Source organism: Pteronotus mesoamericanus, unplaced genomic scaffold, assembly GCF_021234165.1.
Source record: "Pteronotus mesoamericanus isolate MK-2021 breed Mesoamerican mustached bat unplaced genomic scaffold, CSHL_Meso_final contig_169, whole genome shotgun sequence".
NCBI classification, from domain to species: domain Eukaryota; kingdom Metazoa; phylum Chordata; class Mammalia; order Chiroptera; family Mormoopidae; genus Pteronotus; species Pteronotus mesoamericanus.
This window is the reverse complement of record NW_026555068.1, coordinates 12,341,609-12,366,923: the sequence shown is the minus strand read 5'-3', so window position 1 is coordinate 12,366,923 and position 25,315 is coordinate 12,341,609. Positions and strand designations below refer to the sequence as shown.

The 25,315-nt window shown below is 41.1% G+C and overlaps 1 pseudogene; it reads right to left on the bottom strand.

Moving 5' to 3' along the window:
* Positions 1 to 6,379: 6,379 nt before the first annotated feature.
* LOC129064659 (ERBB receptor feedback inhibitor 1-like) lies at positions 6,380 to 7,643 on the bottom strand (annotated as a pseudogene).
* Positions 7,644 to 25,315: the final 17,672 nt, after the last annotated feature.

Genomic DNA, 25,315 nt, shown 5'->3' with positions numbered 1-25,315 from the left:
AACATGAATTTATCCCAAGAGGCCGCAGCGTCCTCCAAAGCTTCCTGGGGAGCCAAGGGCACTGTGGGCCACACTTTGAGAATTGTTGCTCTAGAGCAGCAATTTTTCAACTGGTGTGCCACAAGGATTTTTAAAACATGCAATACCTGACTATTATGAAGTCAGGAGCACTGACTTCTTTTCCTTTAAATTGTCAAGTTAAAAAAAAAAATGACAGTAGCCCACACAGCAATAGCAGTCTGGTACGAAAAATTCAAAATTATACCAAATTTTTTTTGTCAGCTCACCAAAAAATATCATATATTCTTTGGTGTGCTGCAGAATTTTAGTGATTGGTTTGCGTGTGCCATGAGGTGAACAGGGTTGAAAATCACTGCCCTAGAGCTTGAGTATAGGTTCCAGCACACGGGTCCTTAAGCTTTTGTGTTTGCATCACACTTTCAATTGTTGGAGATTGTATGACAAAGGTAAAGGGATTTTTTTTCCCTCCTGAAAGCACATTATTGAAAAGTTAAAAGAGATATTAAGTAGCTAAGTAGACTTCTTTGAGAATTTTATGTTTCAGCTTTTCATAAAATTCTACTGTGTAATTTTTAAGTCAATATCATGTGAAGTGTTCCATGACTAGAGAATACGGCATCATAAACATAGGAGAAAGACCGTTTCCCAGCGAGAGAAGCAGAATTAGCCTCAAATAAATACATAAATTTCAGATGCATACAGTTTATGCTTTGGGGGATTAGAGGAAAAGAACTGCAAAATTACAGAAAATGTGATTTTGTGCGATAAAAGTATTACTAGGAAAAGGTAAATGATTAGACTAGGTAGGTAAATAATCACAGTGCAGTGAAGGAAAAATTTCTCTAAATTCTAAGAGGTCTTAAAGCCTGTGGATGAACTATAAATACCTGGATGGGTAGTTAAGACTTGGAGGGAAAGGAAGATTAACTGAGGGTCATTATCTAGCTCATGCTGGTTAAATTTACGATGTTGGCAAGAAAGAATGATCTTAAATAACACATTATGAGAAAATACTAACACGACAGTGTATTCATTAGAAAAAAAGACAAAATATGTGGAGAATGTTAACATTCTATTTAAAAGAATGACATTTTGATGCAGATGATTGTGTCTAGACTACAGAAATGGTCATATATTAAAAAATGATTTTGCTTTATTTCCTTATTTTAGAGAGAGTAGCAGGTTGGGGGAGCGGAGAGAGACACACACATTAATGGGCTGCCTCCTGTACGTGCCCTGCCTGGTATCAAACTGGCAAACTTTAGGTGAATGGGATGATGCTCCAACCAACTAAGCCACCTGGCCAGGGCCAGAAATGGTCATTTTTTGTTCTTTTGTTTTTTTGTTTTTAACGAATATAAGATCCTTGAAGTAACATCCAGCCTATTAAAAGTCAATTAAATTTATTTTTAGAACTCCCCAAACCATGGAGTATGACATTCATTCAAAGTTATCTCTACCCTCACTCTGAAAATAAAAATATTTTTGCAGAACTCTTATTTCATCATAATATTTTATGTGAAAATACTGTAGCCTATTTGTATAATTTGCTCCATAGTAAAATGTAGTTTTGTGAACTTTTTCCAATATAGCTACATAAAAATTTCCTATTTTTTTCTATCCAAAAGAACTGCCACCATCCAAATTGGTCTCCATGTCTTAAATATTTCTCACACTATTAGAGATAATGGCACACAATACAGTCATTAAAGAGAATGGAGTAGAAGACACTAATAGACTCTTAGGTGAAAAATTAAGTTACATGTATGCTCACTAATTATATATACAGGGTGGGCAAAAGTAGGTTTATAGTTGTGAGTGCATGAAACAGGGTTAATAAAGCCATTATTATTTGTAACTTGTGTGTCTTTTTCTATACAAACAACTGTAAACCTACTTTTGTCCACTTCTACACATATGTATGTGAATAATGCATAAAATAAAATATATATGTGTGTCTCATTTATATACATAATATATACACACTATATATAAAATATTATATATAAAATATTTTATATAATATTTTATATATACACACTACACACACAAAATGTTAACAGTGAAGTTTTTCTGAGAGTTGGTAAAGGTGAGCAAGGGGCTTATGATTACTGAGAACTTTCACTTTTTACCCTTATTTCTGTGATGTTTGTTTTTTTCCCTAACAAGTAAATATTCAAAAAATTAAAAACAATATTGCATTTTATTTATAGTAGAAAGTTTCAAAGATAGATGTTAGAAGAAAAAGTTTTAAGATGGAAAGATAAGTCATATAAAAATAGCTAGAATTCAAGGTAGTGTAGTCAGACATTTATCAGTATTCTAGTGACATACTTTGGCATCAGAAGCTATTTCTAGCTAGAAGATTAGAAATAATCTTATACCACTTTGTAATCATGGTGGCAGGCACAAATTTTTGCTCCCAGATTATTTTGTTGTCTTTATGAATAAATAAAGGTGTAAAGTCAGGATAGAAGAATCAAATGCTCTGAGAGGTTTCAATTTATACTATGGGTAAACTTTTTTTATCTTCATGGGGAAACCCATTATGAAATAAGTCAGTTGGAAGGACACAACCCCCACCCTCTGTAAGTAGACAAAAAATATCTAATTTCTTCAAATCTCTTTGCCTCATGGAGCAATGTCATCATCATTGTCATAGGTTGGCAGGCAGGAGAGAGCCAGGGGCATGTGCTCTAGGAAGGCTTCAACTGCACAGGAGGAAGAGGAGGAAGGGTCTCCAAACATTATTTGCCAAATGATCTTAACAAAGGCTTCCACAGAAAAGGGGTCTAGCCTTCTCCATAGTTGAAGTCCAGGGGGAGCATGAACAGAAACTGACATTGGAAGACCCTGGATCCAGCCTGAGAGACTACTCACCAGAGAAGCAGACTTTCAGTTCCCTGGTCAGACTGTTCAAGGAAGAGGGGCTAAGTTCTCAGAATACTTTTTCTATGACTTCAGTGACCATATATTCCAGTTTTCTCAGGACGGTCCTAGTTAGCTCCCGTTTTCTTCTACTCTCAAAAGTATCCTGAAAGATAAACTCTAGGGCATTCTTCACATGGCTGAGCTGGTGAGGAAAACATAATTGATGTGGCAGATTCTTGACTGGTTGGTCAAACGGTCATTCCTCACCATCTTCTCTTCTATCACCTTCCATTACAATGTCCAGAAAAGTGAAATACTCACATGCAGCTAGGATCGGCTATTACAGTTTTGACCAACAAGAACTTTCTGGGAAAGTTTATGAATCTATTGGTAATGACTTTCTTCTTCCTGTTTTGAATATGGACGTGGTATTTGGAGATACCCTGAAACTGAGTGAAAGGCCAAGGAGATTTCAGAGTCCCCACCCCTAACACAGTTGAACTCTTGATCTTGTGCTTGCAGTGAGCTAATTCGAGAACACGTTACAACACTCCTTGTTGTGGTTTCTTTTACTTGGGTTTTTCATTACCTGCAGCTCAAATCACTCCCAATTATACATAATTGTTTTTTTCTTTCCTTCCTTAAGATTACTCCAGCAGTTGTGTTAGACCTGGGAGTCAACCTCCCTTTCTGGCATGCGGCTAGCTGCCCTTTGGTGATGTCAAATCAGTCCTTTTAATAATACCTTTCATTTATGGGCACACACGCAAATACCAAAAGACAAAATGATTGGAATGGAGTGTTCGCAGAGTGAAGGTGAGAGGAACTGGAGGGAAGCATTGAGTTCTCTTCTTTTGTCAGAGGTAGCTCTTATTTTGGAAACACAACATTTATTTTCTGAGAACTCTAAGGACTGTGTATTTGGCAAGGACTGTTCATTTTTCATCTTCTCCACTAATGTCTTAAGGGAGGGAAAAGATAAATCTGAATGTCATCAGGATGCATATGGAGCTGAGGGTCACAGTTACTAACGGAGTCTTCTCCAAAGGCCCGTTGGGATGCCTCAGCACAGGAGATGAAGAGGCTACGTTTCTAGCAGTCAAAAGACCCCACATTATCTTGTGTTTATGAGAGTGGTATAAGAAGGATAAGATATAGCTACAGTCCCTGCACAGAGCAGGCTAGATGGCAGGGTCCTGGATCGCTGAAAATTACTACCTTAGGGGGCAGGTATTTTATTGCAGTGCTACTGAGGAAACAGAATTCTAGTCATTGCAAGCCCTGAAGCCATTTGAGTGTTGCCACTAACCCTAAATAGAATGTACTTGAACCTGGCCAGAAATAGGAATGCCATTTTCTTGACGCTTAAAAGGAGAGAAAAGTAATTTGGGAAACAACATTCTTTTGAAACATCCTCCTTTGCCTTCCTGAGGTTCCTAGTTCTGCTGAATCCAAAGTGTGGTAATGTTTAAAATCCTACTTCATTCTATGTCAAATCCTGTCCCCACCCCCAAAGTGTTCCCTTCATCTCTTACTAGTTCCTTTTCTTAACCCACATGGAGAACCTGGGAGGAAATCCCCAGCGCTTTTCCAGAGCCTGGTCCTCCTCCCCAGTACGCCCTGCCCACGTCAAGCCAACGTGGCTCCAGATTCCATCTTGTGAGACAAGGGTGTCTTTCGGTTCCCAGCAGACAGCTGGGTTCTGTCGGGTGAAAAGGTCAGCAAAACAGAACACATACTTTTGTCAACTTCTTTTTTTTACCCTACAAGCTAGGTGGATACTAACACAAATGATTCTACCTTTTTTTTTTTTTTTTTGATGGGGAAAGTAACTTTAATGGCCTATTTTTCTATGCAATTTGCTCTAAAAAAGGGATACATGCACCTAAAAATGTTCAGATCTGGTCACAGAGGATGTAGCCCTTTTAGCCCAAAGTTCCTCTCAACCTAACTTGCATTAGCTAACTTTTCTGTTCAGGAAAAGCTTACAATCACTGAATTTTCTAATCTGATTTACAGGCCTAATAGCACATTTTTGTGAGAGTCTGTTTTTCCTCTTGGTTAAAACAGGCCAAAATGTTGATAATTTTGGATATTCCCTGTTCAGGCTAGAGGTGGTGATAGAACTACTTTGTGTACATTGTAGACTTGTAGCCCATGAAGATTAAAAATGAAAGTCACCCAGCAACATCTGACCAAATACCAGAAGGGAGCAGGCCAATCACGAGGGCGGAATCAGGTCCTCTCTCAGCAGTGGGGCCAATAGAAACAAGGAAGTAAACTAGTCCAGTTGTACTTCAGGATAAAAACAAGTATTTGTTTTATTGATTTTTGCAGGGCGGGAGGTGGTATTCAACATTTTTTCCCATTTTCTGTAACAAAGTTTTAGTTAGCTGCATATTTATAAAGTCACTGATCATTGGAAGGTAATTATTCTCTATACAGAAGATGGATCTCCACCAGGTTATTTTTGTGACATCAATAAATAATGACATGATTTTTCAATAAAAAGAATGCATTTGGTAAATTCTCCAAGAAGGCTATATTCTTGCTCTCTGAGGATCTCAAGATTCTTTACCAATTTGTTTATGTATTAAATCAAATTTGCATTTCCTTAAATTGTAGACACAGAGATAAGCGATACATATTGAAACAAAAACTAAATTCTCGTAGGAAGTTTGTTTTACTTGTATCTACCCATTCCATCAACTTATCTCCCAAAGGACTTGCTTTTATTTTCCTATCCTGCCATCTGAAGTCCTCATGGAAATTAGAAGAAGGTAGAATGCTGATGTTGAGTTGCTTAATGATAATGAAAGTTAAGATTTGCTGGCAGATGGTGGAGGAAGGGGTCAAAAGGTTCAGAGAGTCAGGAGTGTGATGTATACATACCGCTTAAGGCCACAAAACGCAACACCTGCCAGTATTCTGCAGGCGAGGCCAGAAGACACTCAGTGTTCCCAAGCAATGATGACACGTGTTGGTAGGAGGGGTGCCAGGGTCCCTGGGAAGCTCAGGAACTCTGTACACCAAGCTAATAGCTGGAGGTGCTGTTATAGAACTGGGTTCCTGATAGCAATGGGAATGGTCAAAATCTGAACTATGAGAGTCCAGGCAACGGTTTAACCTACAGAAGGCAGATACAAACATGTATCACAGTAAGTGACAAAATTAGTGGCAGCCAGGGGTCTCTGTCTGCAGACACCTATGGAGATGCTGAATGGGACACAGTATTCCTAGAGGCAAGACAGAGAGGCAGCCGACAAGGATGGAATTTATACAATCAAAATAAACCAAGGATAGGTAGGCAGAAAGCTAAGGGCAATTGTTCCAACAAAAGTCATGCTCCGTTGCTTGGTTTTCAGACGTAGGCCTGTTCTCAGACACCAGACCCGTTGATGGAAGGAGAGAGAGGCTGTGACCCTCTGAGGAAGGACCCTGCAATGTCGTGTTACATTTAATCAAAAGTCATTCTCTAAATCTTTCCTCAAATGGACCTACAGAAACTTACTGGGACAGCTTGCATTGGGGAATAGCAAATACTCAGATTTTTAAGGATTGCTTGTGTTTGCTTCTTCTGCTTCCCCCCAAATTTTTCATTTTTGTCCAGGTATGGTGGTCTCTCAGGGCCATAATATGTTGACCTAAGCTCTCATTTTCAGTAACGGGCAGGATGAAGGGAACTCAATGGGCAGACCCCTTGCTGTTCTGTCTGTGCAGAGTTTTGCTGCTGAGACTTGGGGTCAGGGTCAAAGCTCTGTTTGGGGTCCCCCATGAGGTAGAGAGGAGGCTTTTAGAACTCTTCCTGCAGGAGGTACTGTTACAGAGGTTCCCTTGGTGCTACTCTGGGAAGCCTGTCTTCATCACCATAGATGCTGGAAGTGACCTCTGTCCCCACCTTCTGTCATCTGTCTTCATGGGCCCAGGAGTATGGGGACCCTCGGGAGGACCTCAGTTTTTCTTCATTAGAGTTGGGAGAAGCTCTATGTTGTACCTGGATGTCTTTATGGCTGGCTTGTTAAAGGATCCAGCTGGTACCGCATGAGACCTTAATCTTCAGTGGGTTTGAGGCAAGGAAGGTTTGAGTGATGCTCCCCTGCCTTTTGGTCAGGTGCTGGCTGAGATCCATGACGGAAACAGTCAGGGTGTCGGCATACGTAGTTGATGTCTCCACACCCATGGACGCGTCACCTGCCAGGAACGCCTGCCAGCACTTGAGGTCTGGTGTGCAGCCTTCCAAAAGCGAGTCTGTGTCAGAGCGGATGAAAAACTCCACGCACAGTCGTGTCTTCCAGAGAGAGCAGCAGGGGCGGGGGTCTGCAGCCCCCTCGCAGGGTGCCCGGGCAGGGGGATGGGCGCCGGCTGTTCCTCATGGGTGTGAGGGGAGGTGGGACTACACAGCCAGCCCATTTACAGCGAGTTTCTTAAAATCGTGTACAACTTGATCCTCGAGGCGGGGCCCCAAGTTTGCACTTGGGGGAAAAGGAAGAAGGGGCAGACTGGACTTGGGAGCGGGCCCTGCTCTGCAAAGTGGTGGCCATTCATCGGAGCGAACGTCCAGGCTCGCCCAGGAGAAGTCAGGTGTGCCTGGGCGGTAGCCTTCGCAAGGTAGGCCATGCTTATTGGGCCAATGTTTAAAAAGTCATTTTCACACTCCCTGCGACAGCCCCAGCAGGTGTTCAATTCCCCGCGGCTTGGCCGTCACGCGGACACCCTGGAATCTCTGGGGCAGCCACTCCCGCGGTGGACATCGCGCCTCACACTAGGGCTTTGTCCGTCAGCCAGCAGGTTTGGGTCCCTAGTAGCAGAGCCTCAGTTGCCCCACCCACCCTCCTGCGCAGGTCTGTCCAGGCTGCCTCAGTGCCAAGGGCTGGGGGCCAGGACACTGTGCAAGGGCTGTGCTACTCAGAGCCACCTGCTTGCTCTCTTGGTGCTTCCTGTTGTCGCTCAGCTGCCCTTATCTGTTTTCTAAAGGTGGGAATTTTAGGGGCAGCCTCAGGGGAAGATCTCAATAGCATATTCATTAGCTTTCCAGGTGTGCCTTTAATACACTCATTCATCAAAAATGAGCGTTTGGAGGGGTCAAGGTTATTCTCTGGTCAGTTTACCCTTCAAAGAATGTCACAGAAGGGGCACCTGGACAGAGGCTGGTCTGCCCTGGCCAGTCTGGAGAGTGTAAACCATTTGTGCCTTGGGTTAGAGAAGGTAAGACCTTGCGATTTATTAGCTGGTTATAAATAGCTCTGCTATTTTAACTACCTGGCTCAGTTTCTCCATTCCACTTGCCAAAAAAAAAAAAAAAAAAAAAAAAAAGAATTTTCCTAGCTTCCCACTATTCTGCCTCACTGATTCCCCTGTCATTTAAGTGGCCAGTGCTGTTGTAACAAAAACCTATAATGTGTGACATTAGCTGAGCAGCGGGGTGGGGAGAAAGCTGATCCCAAGCAGAAACACTGGCATGGCAACCTACACAGTGATGGCGTTTTTGGTAAAACTGTCAGTTTGAGAAAATGTGAAGTCAGATCTTGTGCCTACTGAGTCTTTAGCTCCAGGGTGCAAGGTTGGAAAGCAGTATCTTGGGAGTGTGCATGGGCTGCCATTGCCTGCCATTAGCAAGATATTGTAAGAAAAACATGAGTCCAGGAAAGAATTGGCTGGTTTGAGAGGAGATACGGAAGGGAATAGAGAAAGCCCAGAAATCAAAGATCTTAGGTGGTAGAAAAATTTTACTGTGTTGGACTTCAAAACAGCAAAAGATAAGACAGAATGTTTTGAATACCTGAGACCCATTAAAATCAGCCTTAGGTAAAAATTTTTTCAGGAATAGCCATCATTTGCATATCTAAAAACTCACTAATGTGCTATGCTAAATTTAACTAAATTGATTATTAACCTTGAGATACCTTTTGTGATTTAAAGAACTGCTAGAAGCTATGGACTATGAATTTTATAAAAATGTGTTCTGGATCAAATTCTAAGACAGTGTTCCTGTCCCCAGCCTGACTGGAGCAAACCACAGAGGAGGTTGGAGGTGCCGTGTAGGTGGCATTCTCCTGCGGTGAGGGAGGAGGAGACTTTCCTCTCAAGGCTCGTCTGGCTGGTCAAATACTTAAATCTACATGAGACAGATTAACCAGAGAAAATAACCAAATTTAATTCCATAGGTATGCCTGGTAACCCCAAATACATGAGAGTCAGAGACCCCATATACACAAGAGGTTCAAAGGTAGTGAGTTAAAACGAGTTGTATATAACATTCTGAGTTAAGGATGAGGTAAGGCACCTTGGGGCTTCAGAGGGGAGGCAGGTCATTTCAGGAAGAAGAACAGATGTTCGGTAATTAGTAGATGGTGCTGCCCTATAGGTAGGTCATAAAATGTCATTTCTGGTGATAACTCTTATTATGGGGAAGGACCCTAATTTAAATTCTTTGAGAAGTAAAAGTTTCTCGGAAGTCTGCAGTCTTGCTTGCCTTCAGTGCAAAATAATGCACGTGCCAAGTGGCATATTTTGGGGAGGACTGTTCTGGACTCCTATACCCACTGAACCAAAATAATACTTGTTATACACACAGTTATTGAGCACTCCCCACAAGCATGGTGCTGGGGTGGGCCGGCTGTTATGAGACCCAAACTGGTTGTACAAAAGCAGAAGTAACACCGAGAACTAACATAGGAAGTAAAACATTAAAGACAGATAGAAAATGTTATAGGATTTTAGAATTTAAAACAATTGCCAGCTGGAAATTTTATGGAAGACTCATGTCATTCAAAGCATTTGACCTGGGCTTTGAAGGACAAGTGAGCAGGACTTTGATATATAGAAAGAGTGGTGGGCAAGGACCTTGCAGGTGAGACAAAAGGCGTGGTTAAAGGCGTGAAGTGGGAAGGTGTCCGCTTGGGCTCACATGTAGTTTGGTGAGTAGTATTTAGAATAGAGGTCAGAGATCTGAGAACCCTGGATTTGATACTAAGAATGTGATAAATTAGGTGTTGGATATGGGGATTTTCAAATATTATCAGCAACATAGGTGCATGGTTAAGACTACGGTAGCAGAATATAACATCATGGAGAGAGAAGAAAATGGAGAAAGAAGACCTGTTTGCAGATTATCACAATAGTCTTGGCAGTAGGAAGGGAAGAGGGACAGATACATTAATAGAATAAATTTAATAGGACCAGGGAAATGCCTGAATATGGGAGACAGAGGACAGGTTCAAGATACAGAATTTATAAGCCTTGACTTCTCAGTGTGTCCATACATATGGAAAAGTAAGAATGCATTATATTTTGTAAGAATTTTGTGAAATACAAAATCCTGACCTGGTCTTACTTTTCTCAGTTAAAAAAAGAAATGAAGTGTTAAAAAAATATTTATAATCTGTTGCTGACAGAGGCATTGTAACACTATAAATAAGGGCAAACATCTCTTAAGATTAAACTAAGTATATTTTGCTGTCTTAACATAAAAGTGTCTATCTAAGTTTAACTATAGTCCGATTTATAAGTGTATCTAATTAACCACCTAAATTTCTGTCATGATTGTTATAGGGAATTATAATTGTTCACTTTAAAATTATTGACACGATAGAACATTGATTTCATCATAAGGAAAGACCTGAGTCTGTTTGAGTCCATGCTCAGAGAAATACTGTCTTCAAGGCACCCTGGCAAGACACTTTACTCTTCGGAACCTCAGCATTCTGGTATATAAGTGGGAATAATAATAAAAATATCTAACTTGTAGAGTTGTTATTAGTGAATGAATTAATGTATTAAAAGTGCTCAGAATGTAGCAAACTCTCAATATATGTCTTGGTCTGTTGTTGCTACTACTACTGTTACTACCGTAGGCTTTTTTGGCTCATGTCCCACGTGAATGCATGAAAGGGTTCTAAAGAGATCACTTTGTGCAACTTGGAGGTCATCTAAGTGCAATTGCACAACATTAAAGATGAGATTATGTCCTTCATAATGGAATCTGGGGTTAGCTATCAACTTGTATGGCCTTTAGCAAGTAATTTCGTTTCTGTGGGTTTCATTGGTAAAGTGAGGCATTCTTGTCATATGATTTCTAAGGTCCTTTCCAGCTGTTTTTTTTCTATGTTCACTGGACTTCCCTCAGTATGGGGGCAGGAATCATGACTATTTTGTTCATTATTCCTATAACCTAGCTCTGTATCCAGTGCTTAGTAGGCCTTAAATAAATATTTGATGCATGAATAACAGTGTAGCTGCACTGAAATCTGTCTAATGAAGGGATCCATGGACTGGGTTATTATATTTGCTACAAAGTAGAGTGGAGTTTTATGACTTGGGCTGATGACTTATGATTTCTCTATTGCTCTTTATAAAAGGGAAGTGGGTAGTGGTACCAATCTAACATCACAGAGCAGGCATTTAGAATTAATCAGTCTATTACAGTTGAGTCTTTGGGTATAAATACTACATCAGGGTCAATTACAATCAGGAATAATTTTCACATAACAACTATGAGATTGGAAGTTAATGGTGTTTGCATATGAGAATATATTCATAAGTATAACAACTAAATACTTGAAAACTTAAAACTTGAATGAAAGTTTTTCAACATACACCGATACTTTCAGTGTTTGGTAGCAAAAGGAGATTCCATGCTTGGATGTTGGGTGAAGTAGTGGGAAAGGACACTAAATGCAGGAAGTGAGGCAGAGGGAAGTGGCTGAGAGGAAGCTCAGAGTGGGCACCAGGGAGACGGAGCCACAGGCAGCAGTGAGGGAATGGAGGGTCCTGCCACTGGGGAATTACTTCAAATGTTATGCTTGACATGGGTCTGGGCTTTCTGGGGTCACGTAGGATAAGATCTTGGGTCTTTTTTTTTTTTTTTTTTGGTCAGTGATCCCAAAATGCTGGAGGAGGTGAGACACACAATACTATGGTATCTTTCTATGAAATTCAATACAGTAAACCTTCATTGATGGACAATTACACCAGTTTGAATGCTTACACTGCAAAGTAGATATTACTATACCCATTTTATGATGAGAAAACTGTAATTCTACGAGCTGAATTATTGTTTATTTTAAAAAGAAAAGGACTTAATTCTGTTTTGTCTGATGTCAGTTCTTAAAATATTCTCATTACAGCATGTTATGGGTCTTCTTAGGTTCCATTTGTTCCAACAGTGCATCTTACCATGGAAAGATCATAAAATTATCTCTAATTTCAATATTTCAGGGTCATGAATAATGACCAGTGATAAGATTGAAGATGCTGTAGACTCAAAAAATGTCAGATAATACATTGTTGTTGAGGGATTTTCTAACAGAGCTTAGTACTACTTTTCCTTATATATACCATATATATATATATATTTTTTTTTTTACATAGGAATTATATTTAGTGTTAGCTTCTTTCACTTAGATTTTTGTGCCCTTGCTAGAAAAAGTTTGAGAAATAGAATTTAAAATGTGGAAAAGTTTTGATAATTTATGAATAAAAGAGGACAGAATATTCAAAATAGACAATTGCAAAGTCTATGACTTTTATTCCTAATTCAGACAAAAATTTCATACATCAAGCAGGACTAGAAATAAATACGCCACCCCTCAACATCAATATTTTTTCCTTTACTAGAACATGAAAGATAAATTTTACTTATAGAAGCTCTGGGTTTGGATCTTTGAGGCATAGCCCCTTTCACGATGACTGCCTGGCCAATCAAGCACAGAAACAATGTCCTCCATAACTGGTTAATTGAGCCTCACTCAGGAACTGACAGGGCAATTGAAACACTTCTCTCTCATTTTGAGGGTGAAGCATGTTGATGTGTTTCTAATTAGCCAATTAAAGGTGCATTCTCCTCATTGACCATTTTAAACTTACTAGGGATTTTATTTCCAAATGCTGAACGAGAGATCAGTTCAAAGCAATAGTTTCCTGTATTCTCTCACTGTACCTTTACGGTCAGTTTATTTTCTAAGTTCTCATTTAAATTCTGAAGTGAGTAAAGAGTTAAATATTTTTCAAAAGTAAGTCATAGAAAGCAAAAGACAGTACAAATAAATATATTGCCCTTCTGGTTGGCAAAGAACTATTTTGGTTTGGAAACAGAAGAATAAGTATAAAGAAATACTGACAGATCTGACAAAACAAGCTTTATTTATTTTTTGCCCTTTTAGTCCAGCTTTTTTGATGTGCTTATGTGATTGCACATCTTGCAGTTTACTGATTTTCTTAAATGTATCGATGAAATTTTCCCCATCAAATTTAGGATATTTTCAGCCAGTGTGTCTTCTAATATTTCTTCTCTCTCTTTCTGTCCCCTCCCCTTTTTTCCCTCCACTGCCCCCCGAAACCCAACATTCCCATTATGTGTATGTTTGTGTGCCTCATGGTGCTTTACATATCTATGCACCTCTGTTAGTTTACTCCCTTTTTTTGGATTATTTCTACTGCTTTATCTTCAAGTTTGTCAATTTTTTCTTCTGCCAGTTCAAATATATTGTTGAGCTATTTTGATTAAAAAAAACTCTATTATATTTTTCAATGCAGACTTTCCACCTGGTTATTTAAAATACTTCTATCTCTTTATTGATATTCACTATTTAATAATACATGGTATTTAATAATACAGCTTCCATTACTTCTTTAAGCATGGTTTCCTTTAGTTCTTTGACCCTAATTATAATGGGTACCTTGAAATCTGTTAGATCTGACATCTAGGGCCCTCACAAGCAATTTCTGTTTGTTTCTTTTCTGTTTGTGGGCCACACTTTCCTGTTTCTTTGCATATCTCATAAATTTTTGTTGAAAACCGGACATTTTTATAACATGTTATAACTCCTGGACACTGTTTTCCCTTCCATGTCTGGGGCTTGGTCTTGCTTTTGTTTGCTCATTTATTGTGTGACTAGGTTAGACTCTTTGAGTGGCTTCCTTTTTGCAGGTAGTGTGAAGCCTCTGAAGGGGCTCCTCAGAGAGACCCATCCTCGGGCATGAGCACCATTGTTCTGAGATGACAGAGGTTTTCTAGAGGTTCTCTTTAACTTTCTCTTTTCCTGATCTCTCTGTTTATCTATCTGTTTCTGTTGGTATCGCACCCAGCTGTTTGGCTCCACTAACTTATGGCTGATTTCTTTATTGTTTTCCTCAGTGTCCTGGGGCTTAAACTGCTGTACAATATGATCCAATTAAATTTGGGAGAGGATATTTTTTCAGGCCAGACTTTAGGTAGTTCTGCCCCCAAGGCCACTCTTCTTACTTGTCACTTTTTCAGGTGTCCTGTGGTTAACCCATTGACCTACAGTTTAGTTTGTTGCTCTCATAGAACTGCAAACCTTCTTTTAACTGCTTATTCCCCAAATATTCCTGTTTTTGAGATGCTTAGGCTTGAACTACCCAAAGCAGACCCGAAGTCTTCTTTAAATACTGTCAGTTACTTTGAGGACAGTTTCAGACTTCTCTGTTCTTATTGACTGCCTATGTCCCTGAGAAAAAGCTCTAAGTCACTGCTCCAGAGCTGGGGGTAGGAACAGTGATGCGGGGCCCATATTATGAGCAGGGTGCTGGTGGGGCAGTATCCTCTGGTCTTCTTTTCTGGCTTCCGCTCGATGGGTGAGCTGGGCTGAGGGTGACTGAGGACCCAGCGTTCTTGGCCTGCCATGTCTGTGAATGTGAGCGGGGACTGGATGGAGGAAGGGAGCCCCCTGGCCTCTTGGGTGCACTGACTAGGAATTTAGCCTCTCAAACATGGAGTTGGAGGTGATGAGAAATGCCCCTCCCAGTGAGATGCTGCATGTCTTTATTGGAAACTGAGGGAAAGGAGCTTTGTCTTTTTGGCCATACTTACCCAGAATTAAGTTCTCTCAAGCCGAATGGAAACACAGGGAGGGGTGGAGTGCTGTTCTTACTGAGATTTAGATTTTTCAAGTAGAGTTCCTTAAGTAAATGTGGCTGTACACCCTTAGAGCAATTTCCAAAGACTTTAAATGTTTGTTGATGTTTTTAAAAAATATTGTTACCAGATATGATTGTTTCACTAGGAAACTAGTACAGGGCTCTGCACATCAGCATTCCAGGAGTGAAACTCTCAGTAAGTATTATTTTTTTATTACATCCTATGTATTTTTCATTTTTCTAGGCAAATTGAATATAAAAGAGAATTTATCGTATTTGAAAAACATGTACTTTACAATGTAGGTGGGGAAATGGGGTTCACATATATGAAGGAATAGAAACATTTCAATATATTATATAACGAAATGTCAAACTAAGTATTGTTATCATTTTAACTGTGATTGCCAGTAAAGATAGGCCCATAAGGATGAAAGGTCAAAGAAAACCTCACAGTGAAGAGGGAACCTAAGTACACTTTTTGAAGTTGTGTATAATTTGGATAGGTAGAAGTGAATAGAGAATGCACAAGGAGATTAATATGAATAAAGGCAGTGTAGAAGAAGTACATTGTGGCACATGGTACTGTAGTATAACTAGAACATACGATGCATGTGGATATAATGTGATCCAGAAGTAAGAGCACCGGTAAGAGCACCAGTTTAACTGTCATTAAACCTCCTGGATTCAAATCCCATTTTACTTTGATTTCTTTGGGGGTCCTGGCAGTTATAGGGATAGTTGACATATACGAATAAGAGATGATAAAGTATCCTGAGACTAGCCATAGCATAAGCGCCATTACCACTGCTACATATAAAGGGGCAAGGAAAGAGAATGGTTTTGAGAAACCAGAGAAAGCTGTCGGAAGAGCTGTAGCCATAGGAAAGTGCTCCGTGACAGGGAAGCAGCTACTGTCAGCCTGCAGGGTGGCAGGATGGAAGCCCGGGAACAAACCCGCTCTCCTGATCTGTAATTGCCTCTTCTTTTGTCTCCCCTTGATTCAACACAACTGGAAGCTAGAGAACAAAGAAGATCAGTTTATACGGTCTGTAGAGGCCAGCTACCCGGATGCACAGAAAAGTGGACTAGTATGGAGACTGAGTTTGGAGAGCACTGGAAATATCCAGGGCAACACTCACTAGGGAGATAACCTTTCACAAACCACTAACCCACTTGAATATTTTTTTCCATCTATATTATTATGAAAAACTAGTATAACAGTGTCATAGTGGGGAAAAGCAAGAGGCAAAGTTAAGGATACAAAGCTTAACTTTAACCATGTGCTATTTTTCAAGAGCCTAAACCATCTAAAAGTTACCCCATGGTAACTATTGCCATAAAAAGAGCAGCTTTAGCGATAGTTCAGACTTTACAATTTCAATGTTTCTTTTCACCCTGTGAGATATTTTATGTGATGGCTTATTCCTTGAACTTAAGAAGTTCAAGGTGTGTGCTACTGTGTGTTTGGAGCATAAGATTATACTTATTTCCTTTCATGGGATGTCCGTATCAGTTTTCCAGGGGTAAAGAATTCTTTTGTCAATTTGCTTTGGTAAAAAAAAAAAATATAGTGTACATTTGTGGAAATTTCAGAAAAACAAGTTTTTACATATGCTGATTGGTTGGAACTCTACCCTAACTTAAGCATACCACTTTACAAGTGTTGTAAGGTGTTCTCACACTTACCTTAGTATTGCTCCCCCGTCCCCCGCCGGCCACACAGTCCCTTCCGAGCCACAGGAACACTGGCGGCTGTGGTTCTGCACTGTAAACGGGGAGGCGGTGCATGAAAACTTGGAGAGACTTGTAGACAGCATGCAGATAATACAGCATCTTTGCCATTTTAAAGGTTAGGGACGTCTTGGTCATTCTTGTGGTCGAGTGATTTATAGGATCTCTGCAGTCCACTCGGGAGTTACGATCCATCTCACACCACGGAGGCGGTGGTCCCGCTCCGGTGACACTCAGCAACAGTCAGGTGCAGCAGCAGCCCCGGGGGCTTCAGGGCCCTCGCTTTAGCTGACACTTCATCACAATTAGCCACAGGCGATAACGTGATTCATTGCGATGCCACTGCATGCCATGGATTACTGGTATCTTGTTTTCCTCAGCTCTGGGCTCAAGTTCAAGGGCACGACCAAACTAGTAATCAAAGCCCAGCATTAAAGTCCATCTCCTGGGACTGTATCAGCCTGGGTCTCATCAGGCTACAGAAACTACAGGGTAGTTAGAACAAGGAGAGTTTAATATAAGAATTATTAATTATAACAAGAGATTGCTTACTAAGGGATAAAAAGAACTCTAAGGAATACAGGAATAGCAGGCATAGGGAACAGCTACGGCCCCAGGGCTGAGTCAGAGCATCAGAGGGGAGGAATCAATTTTAAACACACTCTCTCCCTGAGAATGAGACTCAGACCTCATTGGAGACGGCGTGAGTGCGGCCCACTGGGTAGCAGAAAGACAGTCTCAGATGCCACGTGGGCAGGAGTTCCTGGGAAGCTGTCCTCTACGGCTCTGGGAAAGGCTCTTTGTGGGGAGATGCTGTGCTGGTGATATTTGCTGGGAAACCTCTGGTGTTCCTGGGGAAGATATTCCCAAGGAGGTTGCCTACTTCCATGGAACTTGCTGGAAAGCTGCCCATGGAGGTGGTGCACTGGGAAGCGACATCTAGTTTATTAGGGGGAGGGACCCACTAGAGGCCCCATGGAAACTTGCTGCTGGTGAGCACTGCTGAGTGTCCCATGTGCTCTCGGCCAGTGTGTGCTACAGGAGCAAGGCCAGAAGAGCCTGATAACTTGCTCCTTTCCTCCCTCCCTCCCGCCCTCCCTCCTGCCCTCTCTCCTTTCCTCCCTTTGTTCCTCCCTCCCTTCCTCCCATCCCTATTCTCTCCACCATCACTCTTCTCTCTCTCTCTTAACCTAGAGACTCAGGACTCCCTTAACCAAAGGCAGTTTATTCAGAAGGCTTGGGACACTTCAGTGGGTCTGTCCATGGCAGTTTGTTTATCACGTTCCTATAAGGAGATTAAAACATCAGTTTTAACTATGAAGAGTAGAGCTGGCTTGGTGTTAGTCCTCATACTGTACCAGCTGGCAGCAAATAGGACTAAAGAATATAGAGAGAATAATGTATTGCATTAGAAGATTACTTTGTCTCTGCTCTGTGCGCTTTGGATCATACTTTCTTCTTTGAAGTTGTATATAAAAGCAGTAGTTCTGAAGTGAGATTTCCACAAGTGAAATGAACACAAAGCTAGGAGACACCCTGCCTGGTTTCTGCCATCAAATAGCATCATGATCCTAAGCACATTTACACCTTTGATAGACTTCAGTTTTTCATTATTCAAATAGGAATTTCTCATTATTCGAGTAGAAATTTATTAATTTTTTCTAAATATTTTTTGAGTGCTTACTTTATGCCAGCCACTGTGCTAGGACTGGAGATTTTTAATCTACCTAGGACTTTATGCTCCTCCTCAGCTACCTAATTGTCCCAAAAGTGAACACAATGCCCTATTGTAGAGAGTTCTTATAAAAATCCAACGAGATACTGTAAACATTTGGAAAAAGATAAGAAAAACCCCACTCTGTACTAATATTGACATCACAGTCATCACAGACCCAGGATGGCAATGAACTAACTTCCTGTAACTTTTATTCATTGCCCTTTGGGCTGAGCGGAAGATTGTAAGTGGTCCAGGTAAGACTGGAGCATTTGTATTCTTAAAGAATGTTTCCCACAAATAGACAAACATTACAATTAACCTGTGAAGTTAATTTCAGTGTCTGACACGGGCGGCTTTCGGCTTTGTGCAGTTATGTTCCTGACCAGATGAGGTCTTCCTTTTATTGGGTTATGAGTCACAGGGCAAGCATGGGTGTTGTGCTGTGAATGCTAAATCAGGATGAAGGAGCTGGCGTTGCTTCTGGCTTTGGGAAAAAAACCTCCTTGGCATATCTGTTTTTGTTGTTTATTGTGAATGAAGGTACCCTCTAAGGCTGTGCAGGGTCCAGGCAACCTCTCAGGGCTGGTCGCTGGCTCTGCTGTGACTGTCTCCCTGTCATCTCTGATGCTTTGGCATCTAGAGTTCTGACAGGGTGCTGGATCTCCTTCATTCGTTCTTGCTGCCTCTCTCTCTCTCTCTCTCTCTCTCTCTCACCAGCTCTCCAGGAGGAGGATTGCGTCATCCCACCGCAAGACTCCCTGGGGGCTTCGGGTGCCCTATAACTGCTCACATCCTTTCCACTCCCTTCAACCAAGGAGAAGAGTGACAGATTGCTGGCTCAGAGTGTCAGAATGGCTATTGGCTAATGATTGCTATAAATCCCAATAATAACAATAGCAATCCTAAATAATATAAAGCAATAGCACTACAGCAGCTGGTATTCATTGTTGCTCAGACTCTTATTTTAAAAACTAAAAAAAAAATTTCCGAGACTTGTAAGAACGTGGGGTCATATGGTGCCACTTGGCCACAAAAACTTGACACGTGGTAGTGGGCGGGTGCTTCTGGAAGGGCAGACAGAAAGACGGACAGCTCCCCTAGAGAGTTACCCATCTTACATCAGAGCTGCCTGAGGGAGAAATATATCTTTGTTGTGTGAGGCCACTGAGATTTTGGGTTTTGTTTGTTAATTAGTGTAGTATAAACTATCCTGACTGATACGTATCACTCATATGTCACTCATATCTCTGCTGTTGGTATTTTCTCTGAGCCCCGAAGACCCCGTGGCCAAGTTAACTAATCAAAAAACAGTTGTCATTCATTGTGCTTTTATCAAGAGAGGTGGGTTTTGAGACATTTTGTGCCAGTAACTTTTAGAAGCTTCAGGACAATTGCACAAATTCTAAATTCCAAATGGGAGGTTGTTACCCCGAAACCTGCAGCCACCCAAGTCCCATCCAAAGTTCATCCCTGTAAATTCTACATAAGAGAATCTTGTGTTTCAGAAACACAGCTTATTGATCATGAAGCACGACTTAGAGGGTTAGTATTTATGATTTACTTAAATATAACAAGAATAAAACATATAGATATTAGCTGGCTTTGTTATGTATTATAAGTGCTATATGGAATTTAGAATCTTGATCAAATTTTTGTGTATAGAAAAAACTAAACATGGGTGTGTTCATCTTTAGAGCCATAGCACATCCATCTGAGTTTTTCCTTGTGAACACCGAAGCCGTGTCTGCACCTAACTGGATGAATCCATGTGACTGTGTGCTCAGTGGGGGTGGGGAAAAGGAGGGTTCCTTTCTTTATCTCTTTGGAGGCAAGAAGGGCACTGGGTCCTACCAATTCTGCACATAGTGGAGGGGAAGGATTTTCTGAAAATGGGAAGAGAAGGTGCCTTACAGCAAAGCTAACTAACTGGGAAACAATAAAAACTGTAAACAAATGCCCATTTTGATTAAAAAAACCACAATACTTGTGAAAGCATAGATTCCCTAACACAACAAATGAAGGAGCAATTCTGCCTTATCACTCAGTGTGTACATAAAGGTAGTATTACAATAAAAGAAATTTAAAAATATTTTAATATTCGCAGTGGAATTTTTTTTTTCTCAGACAAAGTCCTTTCCAGAGTTCTGGTACATCAAATAGAATTGTTCTGGTGAAGCAGGCGTGGGTTCCAGAATTCTGCTATTTAATACCATCCTTTCTCAATTCCCAGCAGCCATGAGACTAGGACTCCTGGACCACAGTTTGAAAACTACTCATCAGGGTGGTGGTTTTGAATCAGATCTTGGATTTCTGATGCATTGAGTATTTTAACTCTCTACCTTCTTTCTACCCCACCCCCTCTACCACTTGCGCTGGATGAAAATTAAAAAAAAAAAAGAATGAGAGAAAAAAAGCAAATGTCAAAAATCCCCAAACAAACAACAAAAAGCAAAAGGGGCATTCTCATCTATTCAGAATGGCAGGGGGCCAAAAAAGAGAAAAGAATAAACCCTAAGTCAAAGCAACTTTCCATGGAGGCTTCAAGTAAAATAGCATCTTCTCTCTTGTATTTTAATTGCAGTTTGCATTTATGATCTGTGATATGGTGATCGATGAGGCTTAACTGCATTTCACAGATAGTAGCAACTGCAGGTACGGATACTGGCCTTGACATCACCCAGAGATTATGTCATTTCTGGCAAACTCCACTCAGATGTGCTTTGAATGATTTAGTTGTTCTTTTCTTTGCTGAGCTGATGTGAACTCCGTCTCAGGCACGAATCACAACCACGTTTCTGACCCACTTAGGGGCCAGCATCCTCTGCAGCCATGAGAAGTTTAGGAGATATCCTCAGTCTTTTCATGCACCCTGACCCCACTTTTCTAGAGGAAGAGTGAACGTGAGAAGATGAGGAAAGGAGGCAAGAAGATGTTGACGATGTGGAGCAGGAGAGGGTAGGAGGCCATGCTAGGCTGTCAGTCATCTCGAGATGGAAAGCCAGCTACAAATATGCACTTAAAATTCTTCTTGCTGGCCCACAATTTTTCTTTCAGCTGAGAGTATGGCTGAATCAAGTATCAGGCAAATTTGCTGCGAGGTTACCCTGGAAACCTCCCCAGTACTGAATTCGGCTGTCTCTCAGGTCACAGTGTGAGTTCTTTGCTCAGTGACGGGGGCCTGGGACGTATGGATCTTTCAGTCCAGCCGAAGACAGCACGCTTCTGGGTTTTACCTTCTGCCTTCACTCCTCCTAGAAACCTGAGACCAGGACCTGGGTGCAGGATGTTGAGTTGGGAGATGAACCCAGGAAACACCAGTAAGGAAATGATGATGTGAGAAAGATAAGATAAAACCCAACATGGGTATTAATAAATGGGTTATCACTGTGGGCCCTTGAGAAATGATGTTTTCCATGATGGGGAGGCTGGGCGTTGGTCCACTAACTTCTGCCTCCCATTGGATGAAAGTTACCTACAAGTATGTTGGTCCCACGGTTCTGGTTATAACTGAGGACAGCAGGTCTTGTTCTCTTGGTATCAGGAAAAGCCCCCTGGCTGAGAAGAGATATCCAGGAGCTAAACACAGGTAGGGAGTTGTTTGCGGGCGAACTCAGCTGGGTCAGAGGATATGGGCTGAAGCATTAGCAGTGGCTAAAGACTAGCACCTAGAATAGGGCCTAGCATTATCCTCTTAATAATTGGGGGTCGAGCAATATTTATAAAACTAAGCAATATAAAATGTTTTAATCTAGACTGAAGAAGTTTAAAGCTAAGGGATTGGTCCAAGTGTGCAGAAGTTTTTGAAGAGAAGAAATACAGAGAAAAGCATAGAAAAGAAGGAAAATAGAAACAGAAAGTGAATGTCCACAGGTTGAAAAAGATTTGCTCATTCAGAATATGTTTATGGAGCACCTATTATGTTCCAGGTACTGCTCTCAGTTACAAGGATAGAGCAGTGAATAAAAGTCATGAAATTCTATGTGATTAAGAAGTTTATGTTCTAATAGGAGGGAGAGAGATTGTTAGGAAGATAAATAGGTGTACAGTGTGCTTACTGATCATGAGCGCTAAGAAGAAGAGCATGATAGGAGAGGGGACTAGGAAATGTGGGGCTGGGAAAGTCTTCTAATTTAAAAAAGTCTGAGCAAGGTAGGCCTCCCTAAGAAGGTGACTGAAGGCGTCGAAGGAGGCTTGAAGGTAACTAGCAGGGAACATTCCAGGTAGAGGAACAACAGGTACAAGATCCCAATGTGGGAATGCATATGGGGAGGAAAAACAGTTTTCCCTCTGTGCTTCTCAGTTATTGGCTGAGACCCCTGTAATAAAATAGATTAACAAGAGAAAGATAAAGAGAACCCAGAAAAAATGGGTAACTCCAAGAAGTGACTTTAGAATTGAGGCTCAAATACCATCTTACTAGGGAAAGGGGCAAGGGATGTGGGCCTTTTAGGAGAGAGTGAATGACTTTTAGGGAAAATGAATGAATGGGCTCTTGGAAGAACAGATGGGAAGTATGAGAGTTTGTGACAAAGTTTGTCTGAGTGTGGTGTTGACCTCTAGTCTCTTGTCCTGTGATGAAGCCCCTCAGAAGGGGATCTATGACAGCTGAGCTCATCTAGACAGATCTTACCTAAGGCATATAAGGGGAACTCAGATAAATCCTCTCCCTGCGTTTGCTGCTCTTCAGGTGCTTACAGCTCAAAATAATACATCACTGTGACATATTTTGGAGTGGCTTGTTCTGAACTCCCAGTCATGTTTTGGGGTGGCATAGCCTGCTACCCTTTTCCTGGCAAGGTGACTGATCGGTGAGGGAGACATGTGGCTGAGCAGCTGAGTGAGAGTGAGAATAGAAGGGGGTGGAGCCAGAGAGGGAATCTCAGGATCCAGAAGGTACGCCAGGGGCGTACGTACAGGGCCTCGTGTGCCTTTTTACAGATTGACATTTCTATTCTGAGTACATGGGAAGCCATCGGAAGGTTTGGAACAAAGCTGTGATGAGATGAAAGGAAGGAAGGAAGAAAGACAGAAGTACAAAGAGCAAGAAAGAAAGGGCAAAAAAAAAAAATATCACTGGATCTTATAGGGAAATGGCAAAAGATTATGGGAACATGGTAGTATTTGTCAGCATCTCCTATTTTGTCTTCGTCACATCATTCCCCATGAAGGGAACATTTTCTACCCACTTCCTGCCTAGCTGAAAGGTCCAGAGGTACCTGGGCATGGCTCTCTCCCATCAGCTTCTCTAAACATTTGTGCTTTAAGAGGTATTTTTCTGACTAAAAGACAAAATAAACATCTTAAACTTTTATTTGGACATGGTGGCATAAATTTAGAGATGTCTCACCCTTGAATAGTTTTGGAAGATCTGTGAAACGTGTTCTTTGAAATCACCCAATTTTTGCTTTGAAACCACCAATATTTTGAAATTATGTTGTCATACATGTTGGTTATGCTTTTCGGTCTTAAGCAATATGAGCTAATTTAATTGACACATTGCAGGATAGCCTATAGAGAAGCAATAATGGAAGACCTGGACAAGTAGGAAGCAGGAGTGAATTAAGGTCTTCAGAGGTACCACCATAACTAGGCTCAGTTAGCTCCAGTCACTTCTGTTTTTACCCATTCTTGCAAAACTTCCCTCAAAATTCAGTCCTGGCAGATAACCTCTGGCCTCACGTTGACCATGCGCACTGGGCTAAAGGAAGGCATGGTGATCGACAGTTCCATGCGGGGTGTGCACAGCAAATGAGGCAAACCCTTCAAAGGAAACCTGGGAACCTACCTGTATTGGTCAGGGTTCTCCAGAGAAAGAGAATGAATAGGATATATGGACATAGATGTCGGTATATAGATAAATGAGACTTATTTTAGGCATTGGCTCACATAGTTATGGAGGTGGAGAAGTCTTACGATCTGCCATCTGTGAGCTGAAGATCCAGGAATGCTGGTGATGTAATTCGGTCCAAGTGTGAAGGCCTGAGAATCAGTGGGCTGATGCTTTGAATACTGGTCTGAGTCTGAAAACCTGAGAACCAGGAGTGACAATGTCTAAGGGCAGGAAAAGATGCAAGTCTCAGCTCAAGCAGAGAGTGCACACACTTACCCTTCTGCCTACGTTTTTCATCTATTTGGGCCTTGGATGGATTAGAGGATGCCCACCCACACTGGTGAGGGCCATCTGCTTTATGCGGTTCACTGGTTCAAATGCTAATGTCTTCCAGAAACACCCCCACAGACACACTTGGAAGTAATGTTTAACCAGCTCTCTGGGCATCCCTTAGCCCAGTCAAGTTGACATGTAAAATTAACCATCACAGTCCTGTTACCAGAGAGATAGATGTTGAGCAGGTGCAAACCACAGATACTTACTGCATTCTGTGCCTGCCCTATCCAATACAGTGGCTACATGAAGCTGCTTAAGTTTAAATTAAGTAAAATTAAATTAAAAATTCAGTTCCTCACTTGTACTATCCACATTTCAGATGTTCGATAGCTACATGTGGCCAGTGGCTTCTCTCTTGGGTGGTACATGCACTGAACATTTCTCTTGCAATGGAAAGTTTTTTGAACAGCACTGTTATGTCTAGTAATCATAATAATTCTGTATAATTTCTTTAATTGTCCAAGAACTTTATATCAGTTTTAAAAAATACATTCTCACTTTCATTATATTATTGAACTCACTTCCATTATATTATTTAACTCCTGTTTCAACCTTGTGATGTAAACAGAGAGTATAATGTGATTTCCAGGTTATAGTTGAGGAACTGAGGCCAAGATAGGCTGAGCAACTGGCAAGAGAGATCAGCTGGCCATCTCAAGGTCACCTGCCTCTCATTGCAGGGTCCCTCTTGCTCATCCTGATTTGGAAGCTCAGACAACAGATGGTTTTGTGTAAAGCTGCTTCTCAGCCTATAAGAACACAGAAACAATCGTTTGGTTGTCACAGTTTAAGTTTTTATACATTTCCCCATCGAGGAAATAACCGTGCAATCCCAGCAAGTTACCTTTTATTGGGCTTTTAAAAGCTCCTTTGTCAAAGGGAACTGTATACCGATGATGTAAATATGAAGACAGATTGACAGATAGGAAATA